The 20,073-nt window shown below is 44.5% G+C and overlaps 1 protein-coding gene and 1 long non-coding RNA gene across 7 annotated transcripts in view; one reads left to right on the top strand and one right to left on the bottom strand.

The window, feature by feature from the left end:
• Positions 1-20,073, top strand: part of Ptprm (protein tyrosine phosphatase receptor type M) — a 705,361-nt gene that overhangs the window by 212,356 nt on the left and 472,932 nt on the right. The gene's annotated exons all lie outside the window — the stretch shown is intronic.
• Positions 400-1,759, bottom strand: LOC116088868. Its single transcript, XR_004118047.1, has 2 exons — positions 1,405-1,759; positions 400-1,109 (listed from the first exon to the last, which is right to left on the bottom strand). It is a non-coding gene; the product is annotated as an uncharacterized LOC116088868 (long non-coding RNA).

Here is a 20,073-nt window from a genome sequence, read left to right as displayed (position 1 = left end):
CTGCAGTGTGAGCATCTTATCTGTGGGTTAAGGACTGAAGATGACACTTCTCCCCCTACCACTTACTCACTGTCCCTAGTTCCTTTGTACCTGGTAAGGGGCCTTCTGAGCACCACACATGATGGAAGGCTGAGGGCTCCAACCTTGTATAAGTTACCCTGGTAGGCCAGCAGTAGTGAGCTCATGAGTAACGTGGCCTAGCAGTGTGCAGAAGACACTGCCCACTCCAACCTCCTACACTTACATTCTCTGCCCACTCTTAGGATGTTCCCGGAGCTCTGGAGGCGGTGACACATTTAGTTGTCCTGCTTAGAGTCAAGCACCACCACCATGTATTCTCCATTCTTTGAAACCTCTTATTTTTAAGGGCACAAGTTTAGACTGAGCCAACAGAAAATAGAATTGGATTGGCTTTATTTATGTTGAAATGATAGAAACACTTGAAATGGGCCTCCATTCTTGTCAGTCCCCGAGGTGCTGCCTCTCCCTCCCTCTTCATCCCGTAGTGAGTCTGTCTTTGCAGATGACCCACAAGCACAGTTCCAAGCCCAGAGCTGTCAACCTTGTGACCTTCCTTGCTTTTTAACTTGCCCTGTGACACTTATCTGCTGGTGGAAGTCTAGTGAGCTTCAGATCTCTAAACCAAGCTCACACATTTCCTGGCTGCACCCTACACTGCTACTCTCACCTCCACCATAGCTTCCCCCACCCTCCCCGAGTCTCTATCCATTTCCTTCCAGAGTGATTGCTCCCAGCTCTGCAGTTCCTGATACAATTTCTGAACCTCTCCAGTAACCTGCTGTGCTGTGTATAAACCCTTTCCCTTCAATCTTGGTACAATTGAGATAAAGACTTCCCAAAATACCATCAAAGCCCAAAGAGTTTTGAGAATTGAGCTTTAAATCTCACTCTTTCCTCTGACAGCCGATGAGAAGCCATTTTTCTGAACTCCTTGACTCTTGATGATTGCATTCTTTACTCCATGACTATTTCTTTTGTGCGCTGATGTCTGGCCTCTCAGTTTGGACCAAAAGTCCCAGGGGGTGGAACGTTTGGCATGTGCGCAGAACTATGTGCTCCTCTTGAGAGCAGGAAGGTAGTCAGGGCACCTGGTGTGAAAAAGACAAATGAGTTACACAGTGTTTTCTTGAGAATCAGAACCAAGTAAAATGTGAACCTCTTCATTCCTCAATGAAAGGAAAGGCTAGAAAAATGGATCACATTTATAATATTAAAAGTATATTTGAAATGCCACTTGGGTTCAGTCCCAAGGAGTAGAACAACACTTCAGGTGTAAACTAAGAAGGGGGAGGTCAAGCTGTGATGGTCAGGAGGAGTAACTTGAGGAGAGTGTTCAGCCCTACTTGCACTGGAAAGGGGTGGAGTCCTGGGGCAGGAACTCACTGAAACCATCTTGAAAGTGGAATTAGCTTATCCTTTCATCATTTGAGTTTCTCTGGATTGAATTCCTGATCCCAGAAATGAATGTATAATTTGCTCTGCACATCAAGAATCCTTATAGGACCGCATCAGGATGACTCCACAACATGGGATTCTGAGCTCTATCGGCAGGAGATGAAGAATTCTGAATTATGGTGAGCTCACAGAGAAGTGGAACAAGCGGAAACTGACCAGCCTGTGATGACATCAGGAGACACACACGTGACAGTAATCTAATCAATCTCGGTTGCAGAAACCAAAGAGCTAGGCTCTGCCAGGAACTTGGAGTTCCTTGAGGAAAGGAGGCTCTAGAAAGAAACATATCAAGGAATCATTATGGGTTCCAAGCCCAGGCTCTTACATATGCCGGGACAAATGCTATCATACCAACCTATGCTTCCATTTCTAGGGGACAGAGTTAAAATATTCAACATATTGATTTAAGAGTCAGCTAAACAGCCAAGGGGAAACGGGCTCAAGCTGGATCAGCGCTGCTGAGGCCATGTTTGGTTCTGGCTTGTGTAGATCTGGGCTGTGTCAAGAGATGGTGCCAGCTTTGCATCTAATGGCGCTGTGTAGATGTGGAAGTGCTGGTCACATGTGTGCCCGTTTGCAGGAATCAGGCACTGAGTTAACAGGGGCTAGCGGTGTGTGCTTGATTGCTTCCTGCATGTTTGTCTTTAAAGGTCAAGAGCCTAGCTTTTGTTGCTTTTGTTTCCGGTACAGGAGGGAGAGGTAGGGTTCTTGTTCACGATGACCAAGAGAGTGGTATCTAAGGTGTCCAGGGCTGAGGATGAAGCAGGGTTATGAACAGGAGAGTGGCCAAGGAGAGGACCCAGAGCAGTCTTGCAGTATCTGTCTTCCACCTCCTTCCATCTTCATTTGTGAGAGGACCAGGGAGCTGTCCAGGCACTGGGCCTCCCTTCCTCTAAGTGGTGTTAGTCTGAGAAAAGCAACTTTGTATATGCCAGGATTTTTCTTTCCGGCTTCCACCTGTTCCCATCTCTTCACAGGTCCCAGTTCCAATGCTGAAATTATTGATGATGTCACTAATCTTCTTGTGCTCATGCTGATAGAGAGATTTCTAGAGAGATGTTTGCCAAAGTGTCTGTGTTATCAATGATTATTTTCTTACATACCTTATGCTGAGAAATACATTGGCAGCAGATGTAGAAAACTGGGATTTCTTTTTATTTCTTTTGAAATTGATATGAGGAATGCTGATTAAAATACTGGTTAAACATTGATAATCTAAAAACCTGAAATGCTCCCGAATCTGACACTTTCTGAGCAGACTTGATACCACAGGTGAGAAATCACACACCTGGCAAAGCAGCAGGTGAGCTGAGACCATTGTGTGCTCCATTCCGGTTGTGAGCACAAGGCACATGTGAAAAAGAAATGAATTTAAACATTAAACATGGCTCCTCTCCTCAAAACACCTATGTGTTATGAATATTTCAGAATCTGAACAAAGTCCTAAATCCAAAGCACTCAGGTCCCAGGCCTTTGGAGGATGATTCTCAGCCTGTACGGGTTATCAGGAGAACATCCCGGGCCTAAGTTGTCACCTGTATTTAAAATGACAGCTGACCTCTGTAGGGGTTTTAAAGCTTGTTAGCCATCTACCCGCGTGTCCATCGATTTATCCAACCTTCCCTTTCATGTTTTCGCTGTCAAAGATCTGTAGATATTGTATTACCTAAATAGATACTTAAGTACAAAACGAAACATGTCGGTTACTTTTTTGTTTATTTTTGGTTGGTTTGTTTCATTTTTGTTTTCGGACAACTTGGTGCAACCTCGGTGGAAAGGGAACATCCAAGAGGGAATCTCACAGATTAAATTGCTCTGTGGCCACATCTGCGACAGGTCTTAACTGATAATCACTGTGGGAACGCTCCACCCACTGTGGACAGCAACCTAAGCTGGATGATGAACCACCCAGCCACCCAGCGAGCAGCCTTCCCCCACAGTTTCTGCCTCAGTTCCTGCCCTGACTTCCCTCCATGATGAAGTGTGGCCTGGAGAAGCTGAAGCATGGGATAAACCCTTTCCTTCCCAAGCTGCTTTTGCTTTCAGTGCTTTATCACAGCAACAGAGAATCCATGTAATAATAAAGTCAGAATTTATGTATATTAAGATACAACTCCTATATTAAATACATACGTATCAAAAACAGTTCATGTCGCTTGGACTTTTTCCCGTTGTCATGAACTGTTTTTGGTTTCAACACCCAAGCAACTCTGTGGTGAATGGATAAGTATGCTACTACGAGAAACTCTGCAGAGCCGAGAAGCCTGATCACCGACGTGGCGTTGTATGGATGTAATATAGGAGTTGTATTTTAATATCTATAAATTCTGACTTTATTATAACATGAGACTCAGTATGGGCTGGGCCTATGTACCATCAGCAGTCTTAAGTAGGTGTAGGTTCTGCAACTTGCTTCTCAGATCCCTAATGCTCTTCTCTACCTATAAGGAGGATGAGTAGACTTTTCCAGCTATGCCAAGAAGATGCATGTGCATGCCTCAGGCTCATGCATATTCATGAGCACTGTGCTCAGCCGGTTATGAGCATTCGATGGAGCTTGAGTGAGTGTATTAAAGGCTGTCCCCAAACCTCATATTTTTCAATATTTTTCCTCTATATCCTGAGATCTATGAACTAGAAACAAAATTGATAGAGTAGAATTTAATTTACCCATTTCTTATCTTCTGATCCTCTCTTGGATAATTAAAGCTGTGTGTTGAAGTGGCTCATGGGTAGTGGCTGAGGGCTGAGGAGGGCTGGCAGAGCCTGCTGGCCTGAGAGGCTCCCATCCCTGCCAAAAGAGGCAAATTGAACTTGGTAATAACACAGGACCAAGTAGACCTTCCTTATGAGATTCTTGTCAGTGAATCCTGAGCCCAAATTTCTGTTTACATCATGGAAATGGATGAGCTGAACCACAGACAGGAAGTATAGCCTGCCCCTTTAAGGGAATACATCCACAGTGGGGGTTAAAGCAAACATAACCCAGCCCCTTTAAGGAAATGCTTACTATACAGGGTTAAAGCAAGCATGATCTAACTCCCCATTCCTCACTGACTTCAAGGACTAGAAACTTACCTTAATTTGGTGGCACACTTTAGCCCTGTGCCCCTTGGTGTTACAGGATGACAAAGAACTGACCATGAATTGCTGAAACCACACAGGTAGTGTCATATATTGCTGCTAATCTGGAAGAAAAACTGCAATGAATTGGATATGAAGTTAAGCAGTCAGTATGAAAACGAAGTGTTGCTTCGTGTAAGAAACATGAGTTGTGCCTTAACTGTTTCTATTGCTCTCAGAGTGTGAGTCTCTAATGTTCTTGTGCTGTGAATGTGTTTGATCCTCTCTTTAACTGGTGATTGGAAACTTTAGCAGGTGAGCCTTGCTGGAGGAAATGTGTCACTGGGGCATGTCTTGAAATCAATTCCTGGGCCCCTGTTTGTTCTCTGGTTCTTGTATGTCACATAGCATACATCTTTTGCATGACCCTTCTACCATGATATATATTCTCACTAAACGGTTAGAAACAAGTGGCCATGGATAAAATCTCATAAATCCATAAGCAAAACAATCATTTTCCTTTCATAAGTTGTACCCCCTTGGGCATTTGGCATACAGTGAAGCAGAGGTGACTAGCACAATTCAACAGTGTTCATTATCAATGAACTGTGTGTTTAAAGTGTTCATTTATGATTTGTGGTTAATTCCTTATTGGGGAAAACAAACCTGTAAGCAATTTAAAGAAATCCAGATTTTCCTGATGGTAACAACCACAATAGTAGAAGCCAGTTATGGAATGGATACCTCCTCTACGTCAGACTGAAGGTTTTCCAGCACAGTCAGTGTTAGCAATTCTTAGGTCACATTCTCTCACTGTGTCCAAATACCTGAGATCGTCAAGTTATAAAGAGAAAAGATATATTTCTGCTTTGTGGCTTTTAAAGTTTCAGTCCATATTTAGTTGACCGGTCTCTGGCTTTGGCCTGTGGCTGTTGTGATTAAACAATAGTTGTTATAGCTTATGGGCAGGAAGCTAAGGAAGGAGTGGAGGAAGGATCTATGGTCCCATCATCTCCTTTGAGGTCACAGCCACAAGGGGCCTGAAGATTGTTCACTAGGCTCTACTTCCTGAATGTCTCCCAGGTTCCCAACAGCACCAGCTGGAGGACTGTACCTTTAGTTTGTGGGTCTTTGGGGAAAGTCGAGCAACCACCCAGGTGCAGTGCCTTCGGGAGTCAAGGCCACTGAGACTTGAGGTTAAAGAGCTTGTTCTGGTCCATGGGACTTGTGTTGGTTTGAATATACTTGGCCCAGCAAGTAGCACTATTTGGAGGGGTAGCCTTGTTGGAGTAGGTATGGTCTTGCTGGAGGAAGTGGGATTTCAGACCTTCATTCTATCTGCCTGGAAGCCAGTCTTCTCCTAGAGGCCTTCAGATGTAGAACTCTCAGCTCTGCTGCACCATGCCTGCCTGGATGTGGCCATACTCCTGCCTTGATAATGGACAGAGCCTCTGAACCTGTAAGCCAGCCCCAATTAAATGCTGTCCTTATAAGACTTGCCTTGGTCATGGCATTTGTTCACAGCAGTAAAACCCTAACTGAGACGGGCCTGATATATGTCCCTGCCACAATATTGTCCTAGCTTTTCCGGTTCAGCAGCTCAGCCCACCTGATATGTCTGGGATGTGGTGGGAGGAAGCTAGGGAGAGAATGAACCCTCGGGTGAGTTTGGGGTCAAGTCTTGCCCCAGAGTCAGGGCACACGGCTCTTCTCTATGCCTATTTTCCAGGTGTGAATATGAATGACGAGTAACTTTGATGCCCTTGGTGTGGCCACTGCCACCTCAGTGTCTCCTTTCCTGTCTTTTGCATTCCTTCAGTAGACAGATGGGACATTTCTCCTCCCTCCTGGCCTAGGGATGTAGTTGATGCCTCCACCAGGGCAAGGCAAGGATATCTAATAAGCTGCTTCTGCAGATTCTCTCCTCTCTGTGTGGAGACTACCTCTCTTGTCACCTGGACACCTCCTGTCCTCAACGTCCCCATAAGGCCCAGATCTTCATTGCTCCATTCCACGTGTGTTTGGCTGCCAATTCTCCTGCCTGCCTTCCTGCTATAACAAATCCTATTGCCTAAGCCCAATTTAGTTTCATCCAAAGTAATTTTTCCAAGTGACCTTTCTGGGACCATTTGTCTTCCTCTTATAATTTGAGATAGAGGTAAGTAGCAGAATATGGAAGTAAGGATGGATAAAGGAAGAGGGATGGAATTAGCCAATGAGAGTACTTTATAAGTATTAGCAATGAAACAAGGTGCTGGCTTGCTTGTGATAGCATCAAATTATCCTGAGGTTCTCCAGGACATAGAGCCCTGGAGCTTATAGGAGGCAGCTGTAATATGGAGAGCAACCAGGGAAACAAAGCTGGAGAAGATGCTGGAGCCAGAAATGTTTGTTCTTAACGGCCCACATCTGTAGAAGGCTTTGCCTGTCTGCTCATCCCATATGCTTTGCCCTCTCCCATCTTTTCTGACCATCAGTCCATGTTACTCTAGCCATGAGAAACTCTCTGTTGGAAGTTTGGGATTGGGATCAAATGGAGGCAAAGCCCTCAGACATCTCCCTTGTGAGCTCACGGATAGGTTTTGTAGCATGCTGGTTATGACACTAAATGTGAGGGATACATCCCTTATGAGTAGCCTGGGGGCCGCAAATTACTTGAAGTTCATAGCTTCTGTAAGAACACTTATTTATGGTTTTTGGATAGCCTGCTTACAGATGAAGTTCTCTGGCAAAGACTGTTACAAATTGTAGCTAGGCACACAAGACTTGATTTCCTAAAGTTTCGGGTTGCAGGGGACGTAACATGAGCCCCACCCTATTGTCTGATGCACTCCTGAAGCAAGCACACAGCAAGCAAAGCATGTGACAGTTGACAAAGTTCTGGGGAACAGTTTCTCTACAGCAGGGAGGCAAGTGTGATCTAATGCTGTGCCCATGACAGCAAGCCCAGGGTGCTTCCATCAATTCACAGTAGACATTTCTCTGGGACCCTGGCCCCTGGAGTGGGGGTGCCCTGGCCTTCTTGCATACCCCCAATCTTGGCCTTGTTGTTACCTTTGCTTTTGAAAGACTTCAGGTCAGCATTTTCACATAGTGGCTGGAGCCAGGCCCAGAGTACAGTCTGCAGGCCTAGCCATGGAGCACACTGATATCTATCTGCTCTTCCTTTGATACTGAGGGTCACAAGGGCTGGGGTCTCCAGGCACATTATTCAAGGTGTACATGTACCCCAAAACATATACAATCTCCACTATGAGCATTTGATCCCCTGTCATGCATTTCTGAAGGCCATAGAGGGAAGGGCATTGTGTATTTCCAGCTGCCTTTCTGGAGAGAATCACACCTGCAGTTCTGCTTTGTGAAGGTGATGTGAAGTTACATAACTGATGTGAGTTTGAACCCTGGTTATGAGACATTTCTACAGTACTTCATGCCGAGTCAAGCCTTGCCTACTGATTAAGAAAACAAAATGAGGAATGAATCCATTTCAGTTAGAAGCACCCTCCTAAGGCTTGGCCACTCTGTGAAAATGCACAGCAGGAAAGGGAGTTATCCCATGATTGATGCACCCCTCATTTTACCCCTCTTTAAGTGATTCTTAGTTAGGGTTTTACTGCTGTGAACAGACACCATGACCAAGGCAAGTCTAATAAGGACAACATTTCATTGGGGCTAGCTTACAGGTTCAGAGGTTCAGTCCATTATCATCAGGGTAGGAACATGGCAGCATCCAGGCAGGCATGGTGCAGGAGGAGCTGAGAGTTCTACATCTTCATCTGAAGGCTGCTAGTGGAAGACTGACTTCTTGGCAGCTAGGATGAGAGTCTTAAGCTCATGCCCACAGTGACACCCCTACTCCAATAGTGCCACTCTCTCTGCTGAGCATATACAAACCACCACGGTGATCGCTCACCTTCTTTCAGCCTTGCTTGTTTTCACCTCATTAAATCTTCAAGCAACTTCAGAACCTTTTAGAAGGTATTGTTACAGAGCTCCACATTGTACCAACTGCCCTATGTTATCTACTGCCTGCTCCAGTCTCCATTCCTCCTAAGCAAATCTGAGCTCTGTATGATGTCTTTCTCTTTCTAGCCTAGGCACAGAGAGGCAGCCAGATGAACATTCAAGGGTAGGATGAATGCTGTCTATAGTGGAAAACATACCCCTTAGATTTAAGCTCCCAGGATTCAGCTCAGGAAGGGCATCCTCTGCCCCAAGAATCTCTTGCAGCTATTTATAAAATGATGGATTCTCACTTCCCTTAGGGGACAGGCAATGATGGGCTGTCATAGGCCAGTGTGAAAATAAAACACTACAAAGCAGCTTTAGAGAGCTGTATAATCAGCCTGGAATTTAAAATATCCCAGTGGCCGAGTTTCCCACTGTTTGCTGAAGATGGAGACCCTGGAAGAGTGGCCAGGGTGGCAAGCCCTGATACTTCTCTCCTCGTGATCTTGGCTACAGAGAAGTTGAGGCTGGGTTCCTTAGAGAGTGAATGTTACCATGGCTCTGCCTGGGAGCAAGAGTGGAATGCCAATCCTCTAGCAGTAGGGCCCCAGCCAAGCACTAGAATTTGTCAGCCTGTGATTGCTTGGAAATGAGAAGGGTGGTTCTAAGCCCGGCAGCTCATAGTGGTTCAGCCATCTCTGTGTCTCTGTGTCTGTGTCTGTGTTTGTGTCTGTGTGTCTCTCTCTCTGTCTCTCTCTGTCTCTGTCTCTCTGTCTCTGTCTCTGTCTCTCTGTCTCTCTCTCTCTCTCTGACACTCTTCTAAAAGATTCCTCCCTGTGAGAAATGAAGAGTTGTAGAGTCCATCCCTTTTGGTGATGCTTTCTAGAGAAGTGTGTGTGTGTGTGTGTGTGTGTGTGTGTGTTTTCTTGGTTTGATTTATTAACACATATATAGGCTAAGCTACTGAACAAAGTCCTACAATACTGCTTTCTTTATTTGTATTTTTTTTAAAAATTGGTCTAGATGCTGAAGAAGCTGTCATGCACAGTGAGAGAATGTTTAAACGGAAATGTAAAGAAATAAATATCCCATTAAAAATGAACAGAACCAATGAAATGAATATGGAGGCTGGGATGAGGACTCAGGCAGCAAAGCACTGGTCTTATACCCACGAGGATTAAGTCTCATCTTCAGAATCCCCCAAAGAAAGCGCAGTATGCTGTATACCAGCAAGCCTAGTGCTTAGGTGACAGAGACAGGGGGATGCCCAGGCCTTGCCGGCTACTCCACCTAACTTACTTGGTATGCCTCATGTCTGTGAGAATTCTTGTCTCCAAATAAATAATAAAATACGTCAGAGGGAGCATTCATAAGGAGAGACCCGAGGCTGTACTCTGGCCAGCACATACGTGTATGTATCTGCTTGTATGTATCTGCACACACGAAAACAGATGAAATAAAAGAGGAATTAAGAAGCCAGGGAGTGGCAGAGAGTAAATGTGTTAGGGCAAGAAAGCTACACACGAATGTATTACTGACCAAGGTGGGAACTTCACAGCAAAGCTGACAAAGATCTAATGCTGGGATTCAGTGCCAGGAAGTGGGTTTTCCAAAGACAGTCAATCACATTTTGCTTCTGTGCTCCCCTTCATGCTGCTCAGAGGTGGATGTCCACAGCGTGTGGCGCTGGAATAAAGGATCAGGGTTAGAGATAGAGCCTGGCTCCTGGGGGCCTCTGCTGGACAGGGGCCATATTTCCTGGTACACTACTTGGATCCCCTTGGTCACTCGCAGCATGCGCATTCCAACCTGAATACTCTTACTCTATTATTTCTTTCATCTCCACTGTTGACCTTTTTCTGTTAAAATTATTTATTTTTAGACTCATTATGTTTGGCATACTAAGGTTTTGTACTGACACCTCTTCTCCTGAATTATCACCATTGCCATTGATTATATTTGATGGCCGTCATTTATTCTTTTCATTAAAGATTTATTCTATTTTTAATTACTACTAGTGTGTGTGTTTGAGAGAGAGAGACAGAGACAGAGACAGAGACAGAGACAGAGAGACAGAGACAGAGACAGAGACAGAGAGCGAGACAGAGACAGAGACAGAGAGACAGAGACAGAGAGAGACAGAGACAGAGACAGAGACAGAGAGACAGAGACAGAGAGACAGAGACAGAGACAGAGAGACAGAGAGACAGAGACAGAGAGACAGAGACAGAGAGACAGAGACAGAGAGACAGAGACAGAGACAGAGAGACAGAGACAGAGAGACAGAGACAGAGAGACAGAGAGACAGAGAGACAGAGAGACAGAGACAGAGAGACAGAGAGACAGAGAGACAGAGAGACAGAGAGACAGAGAGACAGAGAGACAGAGAGACAGAGAGACAGAGAGACAGAGAGACAGAGAGACAGAGACAGAGACAGAGACAGAGGAAGCATAGTGCTCACTGAGGCCAGAGGAGAGCAAGGGTAATGGATTCCACCTGGAGATGGAGTTCCAGGCAGTTTTGAGTCACCTGTGGGGTGTTAGACACAGAGTTTGGGCCCTCTGTAAGAAGCAGTACATTCTCCAGCCACAGAGTCATCTCTCCTGCCCTATTCTCATTTGTTTAAATATTTGTGGATTATGTGTCTCTCTCGATACTTGAGGTTTGTTACCCAGTTTGTGTGGCTATATGTGTTTTTACTACTTTCCTCTGGAGAGTGTGGGAGATGTCAAGAGGTCAGGCATTACAGGACCCCTAGCACAAACTCACTCGTCAGGGCGGAGTGTGTGTGTACACTATACCAGGACAGTTGACCTGGTGGAATATAAGGTGATCACATAAATGCTAGGTTAAATTGTAGTTTCATGGGGGCCAAACAAGGAGAATCTTACTTTGAACAGAGGAACAAGAGAGGGTCTAAAAGTATTCTTAGATAGCCCTAGATACACAGGTGATGTTTCAGAACGAAGTTGAGTACAGACAGCAACAGAGACAAAAAGGTCAGAGAGTAGGGAAGGTGGGCTTTGGGCGCCTTGTATTATAGAGGCCACTTTACAGGGACTTTAGAGTGCTCTATGCAGCCAGTGAAAGCAGCTGGCATTGGTACTTACAGATTCACCCATCGTCCTAGTTAGGGTTTTGTTGCTAGGAAGAGACACCATCACCATGGCAACTCTTATCAAAGAAATGGGGCTGGCTTACAGTTTCAGAGGTTTAGTCCATTATCATCATGGTGGGAAGCATGGCAGCGTCCAGGCAGGTGTGGTACTGGAGGAGCTGAGAGTTCTACAGTTTGATGCATAGGCCACAGCAGGAGATTGTCTTCCATATTAGGCAGAGCTGAGCATGGGAGAACTCAAAGCCCACCCCCACAATGACACACTTCCTCCGACAAGGCCACATCTCCTAATAGTGCCACTCCCCATGGGCCAAGCATTCAAACATATTAGTGAGTCTACGGGGGTTAGGGGGGCATACCTATTCAAATCACCACATCCACACAGCCCTTCATTGTTCTGCAATTCTTAATCCATATATCACCCATTAACCATTCCTCCATTTATCTAGCCAGCCAACCAGCCAGCCACCAACCACCAGCCACCTACCCGTCCATTCATCCACACATCATCCACACATATATTCATCCAGCCAGCTATCCATTCATTCAGCCATTATCCACCTAGCCATCCACCCACCTATCTATCCACCAATCCACCCATCCATCCATCCATCCATCCATCCATCCATCCATCCACCCATCCATCTATTCATCCATCTATTCATCCATCTATTCACCTACCCATCCATCCACCCCATCTACCCAACCACCCACTTATCCATCCATCTATCCATCTATCCATCCATTCAGCCATCATCCACCCACCCATCCATCTATTCATGCATCCATCCATTCAGCCATCATCCACCCACCCACCCACCATCCATCCATTTATCCACCCATCCAGCCAGCCACCCAACTACCCATTCAGCCATCATCTACCCATCCATCCACTAATCCATCCACCCATCCACCCATCCACCCATCCATCCATCCATCCATCCACCCATCCACCCATCCACTCATCCATCCATCCATCCATCCATCCATCCATCCATCCATCCATCCATCCTGCCAGCCAGCCAGCCAGCCAGCCACCAATTCATCCATATGCATCCACACACCTACATGTTATTCTCTCCATTCTATCCTCTATGTCTCTCTCCTTCCTATCCTTTCTCCCTCTCTTCTTTCTTTTTTTCTGGTCTCTTCCTGTTGCTGCAGCCACAAATGTAAGAGTGACACCCCCTGGGTTTGCTTCTCCTCATCCCCCAAGCAAGTGACACAATACTTCTTTCTAAATGTCCCTCACATCTGTCCTCATTTATTCCAGCTACTGTGGCTGTCCCCACCCTTAACAAGATGACTGGTAGTTTGTGATTTTCTCTATGAATGCAGGAAAATTGGTTGTGGTGTGGAATGATAGACACGTTTCTGAGTTATGAGGAGTAAGTTTTCTGCTGTGGGAAGCTGGGGCGGTCAGATCCAGAGGCCCCCCCATCTAAGCAGCGGGTCAGAGCTTCTGGAAGAAGCAGCTTTGGAAGGCATTGCAGATGCTTGCTCCTGGTAAGTCCTTTGTCGCTGAACACAGCCTGCTGAAGATACACTTACTACATTCTCTGCCTAGCTGCTCAGCTTAGCAGCCCGTGACATGGGAGTGCGGCCATTTCCTCTGTGTGCCTGGGTCTGACGGGACCTTCAGGGAGCTGCCTCTGCACATTGTGAGATAAGATAGTACTAAACTTCACAAGCCCCGGAAACGCTCAAACTCAAAATTTGCTTTGGCATCATTGTAAAGTCCAAACATCTTACACCACCACAGGCTGGGGACTGTTTAAATAAAGTTCAAGAATGGATTTAACATTTCAGGGGAAATCAATAGTGAAGTCATGGTAAAAACAGACACTCTGAGACACAGGGCCACTGCTGTCCTTGTGCAGTGAGCAGAGCTGCAGCCTGTGAAGGACACCGGCGTGCGTCATGTCTCCTCTGAAGAGATGCTAATTTAATGGGCAAGATCAGACATGTCTGAATGAAAAATTCAGTAACCCTGACTAATAGAGTGTCAAGCGCCAAGTGAGCGATAAATGTTTCTGGGTTTCGAGTTAGGTTCTGTGAGATTTATTAGCTTCACCAAAGCCAAGGGCTCTGATGAAATAGGTCTGAAGGCCCCTGGCCCCTGGGACTGACAGCTGCAGTTCACACATCTGCCTCTTTCCTCCTAAGCACGTGCTCTTGGTATCCCGCAACCCTTGGATGCTTCAAATGTTTATCTTCTTGGATCTATGGGTTCCTTTGAAGTATGCTAGTCTCTTTTTTGTCTTTAATTTTAATTAATTAATTTTCATTTATTTTTGTCTTCTAGTCATCCTTTTACTTACTAACTTTTGAATCAAACCTCCAGTGTGGTTGGAGGTCAGACCTTTCATCTTCCTGGAAACTTTAAAGCTAATTTGGATTTCTTTTTGGGTCCTGAATGAGTTCTAGTTTGGTAGAGATCATAGCAGCTCCCGTTGTGTTGTTAGTGGGTACAACACCAAGTTGGTTAATCATGCTTGCTCAGACAGCACTGCTTCTCTGCCTGCCTGTCTGTCTGTCTGTCCTGTCGGCCACCGAGGAAGAAGTGTTGAAGCTCTCATTATAGCTGTGATTCTGCTCGTCTTTCGTCAGTCGTTGTTTTAGCTTCGTTCACATTAACAGTCTATTATCAGGTATGTCTCATTCAGGTGATCAACCAAATGCAGTTAGTTGTCTCTGACACTATTTCATACCCCAAATCCACACCTTTGCTCTGTCCTTCAGGTGTGACCTTTTCCTTCTTTATATGACCTTTTGCAGACTGTGCTGGCTTTGTTTTTAGGAGAGAGCTTTTCCTACAGCCCAAACTGGTGTCTGACTTGCTAAGTAACCTGGGGTGATTTTGAACTTCTGGTCCTCCTGTCTCCACCTCTCAAGGGCTAGGATACAGTTATATTTCAGTTAGGTTTATGATTCTATTTCATTTCTTCTCTTGACTTAGCCGATGACGTTCTGCCGTATGCTTGTATCTGTTTAACTGTCAGACATACCTTCAAGCTGTAAAACATGAAGTAAGATTTTACTGTACCACCCAAGTTTATATACCACCACTATATGTTTTATTAATACATCTTTTATAACTCCTACAATATGTCAGTACTTTTATTATTAAATGTTTCTCTCAGGATGATCTAGATAATAGGGGAAATCATATTAATTTTGAGAAAAAAAGAAGTGTCTGCGTATAAAATTCAATGTTAGCAGTTTTCCCTTAAATATCTTTAATCTACTGCTCACTTCTATCCATTGTTTGATGACAAATCATGTTTGTTTTTTAGAATATTATTTTATGTGTATGTGCCTTCTTATCTAATCATCGCAAATGTGCAGTGCCCAGAGCAGCCAGAAGAGGGCAACAGATTCCCCTGGTCCTGGAGTTACAGGCAGATGTGAGCGACCTAATGTGGGTGCCAGAAACTAAACCTAGGTCTCTTAGAAGAGCAGCCAGTGTACTTAATGGCTGACTTATCTCTGCAGATTTCTTCCAAACCCTCCCACCCTCCCCCCCCCGTAACCTCACCCCAGGCTGCTTTTGTGAACTTTTGGATCAGTAGTTTGTAGTTTCAAAAGAATTGGCCATTTATACAAATGATTTCTCTGTCCACTCCTCTTGGGGTTCTTCCAAACTCTAGTTCTATACTCACTGCGCCGCTTGAAGGAGTCTCAGGGATACTGATTCTCCGGACAGTTTTTGCTCCTTTGTTGGGATACACCTCTATGTAGCTCAGGTTAGCCTCCAACCCCAGATCCTCTCGCCTTGATTTTCACAATGCTAGGCTCCCGAGGATGAACCTATCATATGTAATTCGCCTTTGCTTTTAAATTATTTCTTCGATTTTAGTAATTTCTCCTGCTATGTTTTCAAGTTTACCGAGTTTTAAAAATCAGGCAGCTCTGAATTTATAATTGTTTCAATCAAGTGTATTTTATATTCTCAACTGCTTTTCTCATACTTTGGCTTCCTCTGTAAACATTATAGTTGAATTTTTCCTTCTATTATCCATGTGTCTACTAATCTGAAATATATGTTGAGTTCTGGATTCATACACATTTGTTGATTTATCGCTTCCTTGTGGCCATATTTTCAATTGGTTTACATACTTGGCAAGTTTTGGATTGATGCCCCAGGTGAGGCAGTGTTGGGTATTGCCTTTTATGTGTATGTGCCCAGGGCGTCCAGAAGAGGGCAACAGATCCCCTGGTCCTGAAGTAAGGGCAGGCTTGTCACTCATTTATTTATCAATAACCTTTCCCGAGCTTCTATCGCAGCATGTGTTATTTGGAGCAGTTTAATCTCCTTTTCGCTATCTTTAAGATTGATCAGGTAAAATGAACGCCTGAGTAGCTCAGCAGCTGAACAAAGTTACTCCCCATGACTAATGAGGAGCTCCTGACTGATGCTCCTGCAATGAGCTTTGTGGATACAAGGGCTTTGCATCTGGAGCCTGGGTGTCATTGCTGGTCAGTGTAGTGTGGGGTAACTTCTCATCCTCTAGGATGAGCATTGGCCTGAACTCCACTCTAAGGCAATGCTTCTAAAATATTTTCCATTTGACCCCTCTGCAGCTGAAAATGTCCGTAAGTATGCAAAATAGGTACACAAGTCCAATAGTGATCATAATTCATAAATTTATTTGGAAACAATTTCTTATATGCACATAGCTTTACTACCTATTTAATACCAAAGAAAGTTAGTATACAAATTTGATCGGTATGTTATTTAATTTTGCCTAACAATTAAATCTAAAATTTGATGCTGTGATATGTAGAAACATCTTCACTGATTGTTTTCAGAATTGAACTTTATAATCATTACTACTGAGAACTCTGTGTCACAGAAATACCTAACACAAGATGGCAGGTATATGTTTAGGGCAATTTAGAAAATTGTTATAAATTCAAAATTCATTCGATAATGTTTTATGAAACTCAAATTGCCATTCTAAAGGTCAGAATTACAGTACAATACAATTCCAAGATATATAAATTTTGGTATTTATATGATAAAGAATGATGGTAGGACATTATTACAAGTGTTGCTGTTTTGATATTTTTTCTTATCTTTTTTTTTTCCTTGAAATTCAGCCATTACATTTCTGCCAGAGTGACTGCTCAGGGGTAAAAAGCATGGCTGCTAATCATGAGGACCAGAGTTCAATCCCTGTTACCTTTGAGGTGGATGGAGAGAGCCTTCTGACCTCCACACACTCTCAACACACGCACGAAAAAATAGAGTGAATATTTTTATCTGTGTAGCCAAAACACTGCAACTACAAACATGGCTAACCCCGAATCTGCACGGCTGTCCTCTTGGGTGCCTCACGGCGTGTGTACAAGCACAGCTCAAAGCAGTCACCGTAACGAAGGATGCAGAGCAATATCGTGGGAAAATGCTCTCGGAGGCACCTCGGATTCGATGCTGTCCAATTTTAAACTTACCTCATTTGTGTGTTGAGAAATGTTTCATTATTGTCAGGTTCTCGACACCCTCACATTCAGAGGCACGTCCCACCTTTTAAAAAGCCAAGCTTTGGGAATGACTTGCAGGCCTCCAGGAAGAGCCTCTGTGTGTGTTTTGTCTGCGCATGTGCTACCTCTTGCAAACTCAGTCCCCTTGAGCTCTCACATTCCATGTTGCTGCAAAGTACTGCATAGGCTGCAGCCAGGAGACTCCCCAAGGGCAAAAGCGAGAGTAATTGTAGGGGCCATCTTGTTTACTTCCCATTTGATTGGGCTCAAGCCTGGGTAGACTGAATTCTGAAGTCTGAGGGTATTCTACGCTGTACTTGTTAATGGGACGGTGAATTGTGCCGGGTTCGTTGCGGTGTTTTTTTTTTTTCAGGTTTTGAAGATGGAGGAGCTTTCTCTCAAGAGTGTTTGGCTAGACTAGCATTGCCGTGGCCTCTTGAAGAGGTGGAAAGTTGTGTTCTGGTGCTGAGGGATTGTTCCTCTGACAGTGCCATGAAAGCTGGAGCTCCAGAGTTGGCATGGCGAGAGCCGGCATTCAAATTCTCCAACTAGTGTTCCTCAAAAACCTTTCCACACCTATAGTCTACAAGGACTTATTGGATTAATTGGGGATCAGATCCGGGGCCTCCCTCATAGTACGTAAGGGTTCTACCACACAGCTAGTCTCAGTCCAAGGCGACTTGAAAACATAGTAACATTTCTCCCGTGCTTTTGTAACTAGACATAGCAACTTTTAAAATGGTAAGTTACAGAGTAAAGATCTAGTGGTATTTCCAGAACATTGTAAATATATAACTACCACAGTATTGTGGCCCCCCCATTCTTTTATTTTTAAGAAATACTTTAATTTTAAAATTGTCTTACATGCATCTTATGTGTTCAATTTCTTTTGTTTGTCTCTGTTCTGTTACATCTCCCTGCCTTCCCTCACCTACTGTGCCCTCCATGTTCCTCCTCAGATGCTCCCTTACGCACCTGTGCCCTCTGTGTAACCCCTTGGACTCTCCCTTACTCACTGTGCCCTCCATACAACCCCTAAGATGCCCCTTTACACACTGTACCCTCCATGCGACCCCTTGGACGCTCCCATACCCACTGTGTCTTCCATGTGACCCCTCACATGTCCCCTTACCCACTGTGCCCTCCACACGACCCATCCCACAGCCCCTTACACATTGTACCCGCCATGCTCCCCCTCAGACGCCCCCTTCACTCTCCAGTCTTCCTCATTTCATTTAAATTCAGGAATCAAGCTTTTAACTTGTGCACATTTTTACACCACTCTTCTAGCTCCTTCGAACCATGTTCTTCATTCCGCTTCCCACCATGAACTCACTTTTAATGTCACAGATCAGTTGCTTGCCTCTTTTATACCTCTGTGGTTCTTCCTGCGATGCTTATCAACATTTGAAATAAACATGTAATACTTTCTCTGGACACCAGATCTGAGTTGTGAAATCAATGTCTAGATTGAGTACCAATCAGAATTATCAGTAGGAACCCATGGCTGTAGGCAGCATAGATATGTTAAAGACTGGTGTGGTTCAATATAGCCACATAAATAATTGGAGGTGAACTCATTTTGAGAAAAAAACAGGGGGCCCTTGTCGACCATGTTAGCTTATTTGCCTATGGGTGGTAATAAATTATTGTTAAGACCAAATTTAGTTGATCTTACTGATGATACTCTACAATAAAATTGGCTTTAAAGAAATACATAGTGGTGACTCCTAAAAACTTAATATATTTAATAAAAGTTATCAATATACATGTCATAAACTACTAGATGACATTCTTGTTGTTTTCTTCTCTCCTGCCTGCTTGTGTTGTCTGTTTAGTCCAGGTATTAAAGGTTGAACCTGGAACCTTGTATACCCTTGACACATATCCTGCTTTTGAGTGACATCCTACCCATTTCTAGAACTCTAGGGTCTGTTACACATTCACACAGGAATAGAAGTCTTGATACTATAACAAGGCTTGCCTGACCCTATTCAGGATTTAAAACAACCCAGGTTTTAAGATGAGCGCCACGCTCTTTCATGTCTGCTCTATGAAAGAGCATGTGCCTGGGAGGGAATACACTTTGGCCTTTCTGATCTCTGAAAGCAGCAAAACAGATAGCACCATCCATGGCAGCCTGACTGGGGTCAGAGGTCTTAGAACCTGGGTGCCAGCCAAGGGCAGCCTGTCAGTGCCCCTGGGCAGAGGAGTTAGCCTGACTGCTACTGGCTGGCACTGGAGTGTGGCACTATCACCCACAGGGACTGAGCTTAAGGATGGAAGAGTTGAAGCCAGAAAGGCCAGCTTTGCCAGGCTGGTGGGGCCCATGGGGCCCATGGGGCACCATGTCTGCCTGTAACCCCACATTTGTAGGTCAGATCTGTACAGGAATTTTCCAGATCATTTGCCTTTGTCCCGCAAAGCAAAATAGTTTCCCATTTTCTCGGCTCTTCACCTCTTTGAAGGATAGTTTTCCTAGTGTTATCAGGTGGAAAATGTCACTGACTCTCCAGGGCCTGTGATTCTACACTGCCTCTTCTCATAGATTTTAGAGTGGCTTCTTGTTCATCTGTTTCCTTTCCCAAACGGGCTTGAAGCTAAAAGTATCTCAATAGTTAAGGGGCTATGATCAGCTTTCTTGGCACAACTGAATATTGTTACTTTTCTTCAAGGGCTCTCAGTATACCTGACACATTTATTTCATTTTCCTCCCCCCAGTCAAGACTGATTTTGAGACTACCCCACCCCCTCCCTCTTTACATGTCAGCCTAGCAGGTCGTAGTTAGCATGTTATCTCCTATATCAAGGAATCGCTCTTGCTTGTCTTGTCTTCTCTCACTGTGCTGGGAAGTTTATGTCCCTGCTTCTATACCTAAGCTCAGCACCCAATGGATATCTTCCCTAGACATTAGACTAACTTGATCCCATATTTATCTAGTTTATATCTACTATCTACTAGCTCCTACTGAACCATCCC

Source organism: Mastomys coucha, unplaced genomic scaffold (assembly GCF_008632895.1).
Source record: "Mastomys coucha isolate ucsf_1 unplaced genomic scaffold, UCSF_Mcou_1 pScaffold14, whole genome shotgun sequence".
NCBI classification, from domain to species: domain Eukaryota; kingdom Metazoa; phylum Chordata; class Mammalia; order Rodentia; family Muridae; genus Mastomys; species Mastomys coucha.
This window is presented reverse-complemented; position numbering and strand designations above follow the sequence as displayed.